The sequence below is a fragment of the Chrysemys picta genome, chromosome 7 (genome assembly GCF_011386835.1).
Source record: "Chrysemys picta bellii isolate R12L10 chromosome 7, ASM1138683v2, whole genome shotgun sequence".
NCBI lineage: Eukaryota > Metazoa > Chordata > Testudines > Emydidae > Chrysemys > Chrysemys picta.
Window position 1 is genome coordinate 49714125 of NC_088797.1, and position 6677 is coordinate 49720801.

General features: G+C 48.1%; 1 long non-coding RNA gene across 1 annotated transcript; it reads right to left on the bottom strand.

The window, feature by feature from the left end:
- Positions 1-649: 649 nt before the first annotated feature.
- Positions 650-5820, bottom strand: LOC135972662 (uncharacterized). Its single transcript, XR_010589139.1, has 2 exons — positions 3025-5820; positions 650-2740 (listed from the first exon to the last, which is right to left on the bottom strand). It is a non-coding gene; the product is annotated as an uncharacterized LOC135972662 (long non-coding RNA).
- Between the last annotated feature and the right edge of the window lie 857 nt (positions 5821-6677).

The window sequence follows — 6677 nt, forward strand, 5'->3', positions numbered from 1 at the left end:
CCCAGTGTGAATGGGCCAGGCCAGCTGTCATTGGGCTGAGCCAGGTGTCAATGCACCATGTGCCAATGGCCTGGGCCGGGCGTCAATGGACTGAATGTCAAAGGACTGGGCCGGGCCGGGTGTTAATGGGCCGGGCCATATGTGTATGGGCCGGGTCTCAGTGGGCCAGGCCGGGTGTCAATGCATCATGTGTCAATGGGCTGGGCCATTTTGAATGGGCTGGGCTGGGTGTCAATGAGCTGGGTGTCAATGGGCCAGGTATCAATGGGCCAGATGTCAAAGGACTGAGCTGGGCCGGGTGTCAATGGATGGGGCTGGGCCAGGTGAAAATGTGCTGGATGTAAAAGGACTGGGCCGCGTCGGGACGGATGTCAATGGATGGGGCCAGCCCAGGTGAAAATGGGCTGGATGTAAAAGGACTGGGCGTGTCAATGGGCCGGATGTCGATGGGGTGGGTAGTAATGGGCCGGGCCAGGTGTCAATGGATTGGGTGTCAGGGTGGATTTGATTTAAATCACTAGTCAGAAAGACTCAATTTAATCCTGGATTTCTACATAAAAGTGTATTCTTGTTGGTTGTTATAACCTTAATACATATTCTTCACAACTCAGATAGATGTAGGTTTCATTTTTAGTAGGTACATACTATACATATTTAAAGTGATTTATTTTGAAAACTTTTCAGATTACTTTTACAGGTATATCAGAAAATAAATGATTGTTTGGTAAATTAAATAACAAAAGGTAATGGGAGCAGATATTTATGAAGTCATTGGGAGGTGAACTATCTCCAATTCAACAGGTTAATCATTCATATTTGGAGGATTTTCTTGCCATGCTGTATTAGGAGGAGAACATCACCAAACAGACATTTAAATTGTTTTAGTTAACTAAAACAAAACAACAACAACAACATGTATTCTGGATTTTTTTCTTCAACAGCAAACAATATTTTAACAAAACAGGCATATGAATTTTTGAATTTAGTTAAACATTCAAGTTTTTTAAAAGCAGGTTTGTTTTTGTTAAAATTGTTTTTAACTAAAATAGTTAAATGAAATATTAAAAAAAAAAACAAGCAACAAAAATTAAATCAACTGTGTCAGCCAGGTCAACATGAGAAACTTAAAATATTGGCTTCTGCAGCTAACTCAGTCATCTTCACCTTCATTTTCCTGTTTATTCATAATCTAGAAAAGAAAAACAAGTTTTCCTGCTTTTTCAGGTCCCAAACGATTTCTCAATTTGGAAAGAATTAGTCCAAAGGAAGAAAATATTCTTTCTACACCGGCAGAAGAAGCTACTGCTGTTAAAAGTGAGATTATCACTTCAACAGTCTCTGAATCCAAGTGCTTAAGTGACTTCCACCAGTTCACTGGTGTGATTTTCTTTAAAACATCATCAGCAAACATATATTTCTTGAATGGTTCACCCTTCGCTCTGAAGTTTATTATAGTTGGCATTATGGAAGGATGATTGCTGGATGTCCATGTCATAGCCAACTCCTCTTCTTCAGCAGTTAAGGTTTGACCCTGGTACTGAGTATTGAGAATATTTGCAAAAAAAAAATGAACTGGAGATAGTGCTTGTCCCATTCGTTTTTTTAATGCTTGTAATTTAACTCTGTCATTGCATATTTCTCTTTTTGCGATCTCAACTCAGTTCCTTCCAAATTTCAGCAACATCAGCAATAAAACAGCTATTTCCCTGCATTTTGTTGAAGGCTACAGAAATAGGCTTCAGGGTACTCAGCATGTGTTCAACACTTCTCTTATGCCCAATGTTGAGAACTTTGGCTGTGACAGTGCCATCTATTTTTTCACTATTTTGTTCACAAACTGTCATCAGATTAGGCCAGTTCTTGATATAGTGCTCAAAACAGTCCACTACTGAGTTCCATCACACGTCTTGTGGGAGAGTTAGCTTGGTTCTTCCCACTTTTTTCAGAGCAGCTGCTGCAAAGTGGTTGTTACGGAAGTATTTTGCAATTTCAGCAACATTAGCCTTTATTTCTGGAACAATGAAGTCTTTGGCTAGGAGGTGCATCAAATAAGCACTGCAACCATATGTTATTAGCTTGGGACTCTCTTCTAAATTTCTTCTCATCTTGGATACATTTGCAGCATTGTCTGTGACCAAGCTGCATAGTAGACATTTGAAATTTTTTTTCACAGTTTGTTATAGCTTTTACTGCTACTGCTTGTAAGTATTCTGCTGTGTGTGCATTTCCTGATGTATCAGTTGTTTCGGTAAGGAAGACATTCCCTTCTTCTGTTGTCACACAAGCACATAACAACAGGATTATTGTGGACACTGCTCCACCCATCAAAACTCAGGTTAATAATTTCACCCTCTAGATCTTTTGCACACTGCTCAATTTCTCTTTCATACACTTTATCCAGCAATTTGCCTGTGACATCTGCTCTGTTGGGTGGACTGTATCCTGCTCTTAATGACTGAACCATGTTAATGAAGTGTGGGTTCTCAATCATACGGAAAGGAGAGTTTGTTGCATAAACAAATCGGGCAATTTTTTCATCAATTACCTCTTTTTGTAATCTGCTGGTTCTTATCACAAACTTATATATGGTTGTTTCTTTTTGCTACAGGTGATATACTATGAGACATAATTGATGTGACTGAAACACTATCATTGGCAGATAACTCTGAAACTATAGAAAATTATGGTGATCTTGAAGGTGGATAGTCTTCAGAATCCTGTATGTTGAGGATGGATTCTCCTAAACAAAATAAGTCGATGCAGTTATTTAATTATTATTACCACACTGCTCATTTAGTATTACTCATTGCATTCACTGACATTCAGTACTACTTTAAAGGTGAAATTGTAAAAGGAAGATCTGCCTATTTCAGCTATTTATTTTTCATCACAACTGCATCTAAAATGATAGTACCATAGAGTAACAACTATATTTTTTTGCTCAAACATGAGAATTCAGGAATAGTCCAGAAGGAAGTCAGGCAGACCTTAAGAAAGAAGTATGAAATAAAAAAGTTTACCAACCTGAAGCGATGTTCCATCATCTTCAACACAGCTTCCTTCTGAGAAGGAACACTTCTCATGATGTTTTTTCATGAGGGCAACCAGGCCTTGCATTTCTTTGTTGCACTGTTTGCATTTTGCACGCATGCCTGTCTTACCCAGAGGTAGAGGAATTTCCTTAAAATATTCCCAAACTGGGTCTCTTTTACGACCTGCTGCCATTATAGGTTTTCCCTTCTAATTATGTAAGCGGGGGAATGGTCCCGCTATTGTGGGGAACTTTCCTGACTTCTGCACTTCCCCGGTGAAGTGGGCCAGCGAAAGGATCTGAGTCCTCGCTCCCACTTCCTTTACCCAGAGGCTTCCCTGCCCTTGAGGACTCCCCTTCCACTCTCCTGTCCAGCAGAGTCCTCGTAACCCCAACAAGGCTGGGCCCAGGATTCCTGGGGGTCTCAACCCCCAACCCTGCTGTGGTCACCTAGGACAGGGGCTAGGGTGTCCCCACTCCAGGGAACTCTCTCTGCACTGGGCACTTCCCTGACCCACTGATCAATACATACAATTTAAAGCAAATACAAGTTGTTTAATCAACGATTAATTAAAAAAAATGGGAAAGGTTAAAGGAAAACACATCACCCCGCTCTGTAGCAGGGAACATTGCAAACAATGTCTCTGGAACATCAGGGCAGTTCACTGTCTGTTCCTTGTAGGTCCCAGGCCTTCTTCTCAGGCCCTGGCTGTGCTGCAGGGATCCTGCGGGTTGGACACTTGCTCTGATGGTGGCCACACAGCTCTGGGCTTTGGGTGGTGGGACCCTTCTTCCCAGCATCAGCCCCCCATCGGGTTAAGATCCCCCTCCCAGTCTGACCTACAAGGCTGGGGGTGTCTTTCTGCGCTGCGCCCTTTGCCCAGAATCCCCCCTTGGCTGGCCCCAGTTGCTCACCGCACCTGGTTCTGTGGCTGCAGCTCTTCCCCCGAGCAGGTTGGCTCTGTAGGCTGCTTCTGTGACTCTGCTCCCAGCACTGACCTGCTTCCTGGCTGCTTGTCTGGACCCTCTGGCTGGCGCGGCTGTGCTCCCCAGCTCAACTTGGGCCCCTGCTTTCTCCTTAGCTCAGCCCCACCCTGTCTTACCCAGGCAATTCCAGCTCACATGCAGAACCGGACCCCACCCTGGCGTCCTGACTCCCTGATTAGCCTGCCCGCCCTGTCAATCAGGCTGACCTGAAGCATTGGCCTCTCTCCATTGCCCCTGGGGACTGTCAGTCTCAGGTCCCTGATTTCCCAGCGACCCTTCCCCTTTCTTTTAGCACTGGGAGTTAGCAACCAAAACACCCCCACTGAATGTTAGTAAGGGGACAACAGTCCCCCTTACATAGTGAGAGAATGGTATTGTTGGGGTTACTAGGCCTGCCTGAGCCAAAGTTCTTCCATGTTTAAACTCTGTCCTTCCATGTTTAACTCTAATCGACCTCAAAAGCCAAGGACAGGAATTGGAATGTGTAAACAGCCAGTTATCAGTTACAAACCCCCCTCCCCTCATACCAGGTACCAAGCGATAATGATGAGGCTAGCATGTTTCTGGCTGAAGAGGTAATAAACCAAGGGTAAACAAGACCAGGTAACAGTTTAGAGAGAAGTTACTAACAAGCTAGATTTATATCCCTAGAATGATTTAATTGCTTAAATGTATAAACATGCCTTCAGTAGGGAGGGGAGGGGGAGTAGAGGGAGAGATAGAGGGGGGGTGGTAGAGAGGGGTGGGTGGTATAGAGAGGGGGAGAGAGGGGGGGCTTAGTTGTAAAATGTATAAGAAGAGAGAAACTGATTTTTGCTGGTGTGCTTGATTTGAGACTTGCCTGTCTCCTTGCACCACTTTGAGATCTCAAATAAACTTTGATTGTTTCTCCACCCCGGTATGTTTATTGGTGCGAAGCACACCGGACAACGAACCCCACTGTTGCTGTCCTCGGGCCTCTGTGCCGGCAACAGTATGGTAGATCTCAAATCAAATCAGAAAGACCTCAAGACTTCTGGAATATGCTGCTCAGTTTCACTTTAGTTTCTACTGCCTGTCCCTCCCTTCTCACATTTATCTCCAGACTTCCTCTCCCTGTCAAGCTCTATTCTGACCCCAACCATCTTCTATTCACTGAACTTTTTGAAACTTTGCACTTTTAGAGAAAGGTAAGGGATTGATTCTGTGTACAAAAATTTGCAGAGGGACAATATGGTTGAGGTCTGTTATTTCTCACCATATTCTCTCTCAATAAATATTATTTATTTACTTATTTTAAAACATTTTTGCTATTAACAAGCATGTTATCTCTGGAGACACAAATCCACAGTCTGAGAACTGCAAAACTAAGCATCTCTGATGGTATCTTCTAGACCAGGGGCGGGCAAACTTTTTGGCCTGAGGGCCGCATCGGGTTTTGTAAATTGTATGGCGGGCCAGTTAGGGGAGGGGGCGTGGGCCGGCCCCCACCCCCTATCTACCCACACCCCCCGACAACCCCCCCAGACTCCTGGCCCATCCAAACCACCCTGTTCCCTGATGGCGCCCCTGGGACCCCTGCCTCATCCACCCCCCCTGCTCCCTGTCCCCTGACCCCCCACCCCTGACTGCCCTGTGCCGCCCCATCCAACCCCTTCTCTCCTTCCTGACCAGGGCCGTCTCTAGGATTTTTGCCGCCCAAAGCAAAAACAATTTGGGCCGCGCCCCCCCCCCCCGTTCTTTAATTACCCCACCCCTGGCCCTGCCTCAACTCCGCCCCTTCCCTAAATCCCCAGCCATGCCTCCTCCCCCCAGGCTCTCAAGCCTAGGAGGGAGGGAGGGAGGGGGAGAAGTGGCGCCCGCGCCGCAGCCACTCGGAGTCTCCCCCCCTCCCAGGTTTGAGAGCCTGGGAGGGAGGGGGAGACTCCGAGTGGCTGCGGCGCGGGCGCCACTTCTCCCCCTCCCTCCCAGGCTCTCAAGTGTGGGAGGGAGGGGGAGCAGCGGCGTGCGAAACGGCCGCTCGGGATCTCCCCCTCCCTCCCAGGTTTGAGAGCCTGGGAGGGAGGGCGAGCAGCGGCGCGCGAATCAGCTGTTTCGCGCACCGTGGCAGCAGCAGCGGAGGTGAGCTAGGGCGGCCGGGGCACATTTTTAGGGGCGGCATTCTGGCGCCGGCCATGCCGCCCCTAAAAATGTGCCGCCCCAAGCACCAGCTTGTTTTGTTGGTGCCTAGAGCTGGCCCTGTTCCTGACTGCCCTGCTGGGACCCCTGCCCCCATCCAACCACCCCTTCTCCCCATTCCCTGACTGCCCCAGGAACCCCGCCCCTGACTGCCCCCCGGCACTCCATCCTACCCCTCCTCTCATTCCTGACTGCCCCCCGAGATCCCTGCCCCATCCACCTCCCCTGCTCCCTGTCCCCTGACCCCCCCCCAGAATCCCCACCCCTGACTGCCCCCCGCCGCCCCATCCAACGCCTCCTCCTTCCTGACTGCCCCCCCAGGAACCCTGCCCCCATTCAACCCGTTCCCCGCCCTCTGACCGCCCTGCTCCCTATCCACACCCCCGCCCCCTGACCACGAACTCCCCTGCCCTCTATCCAACCCGCTCCCTGCCCCCCTACCGCGCTGCTTGGAGCACCGGTGGCTGGTGGCGCTGAAGCTGTGCTGACCAGCTGGAGCCAG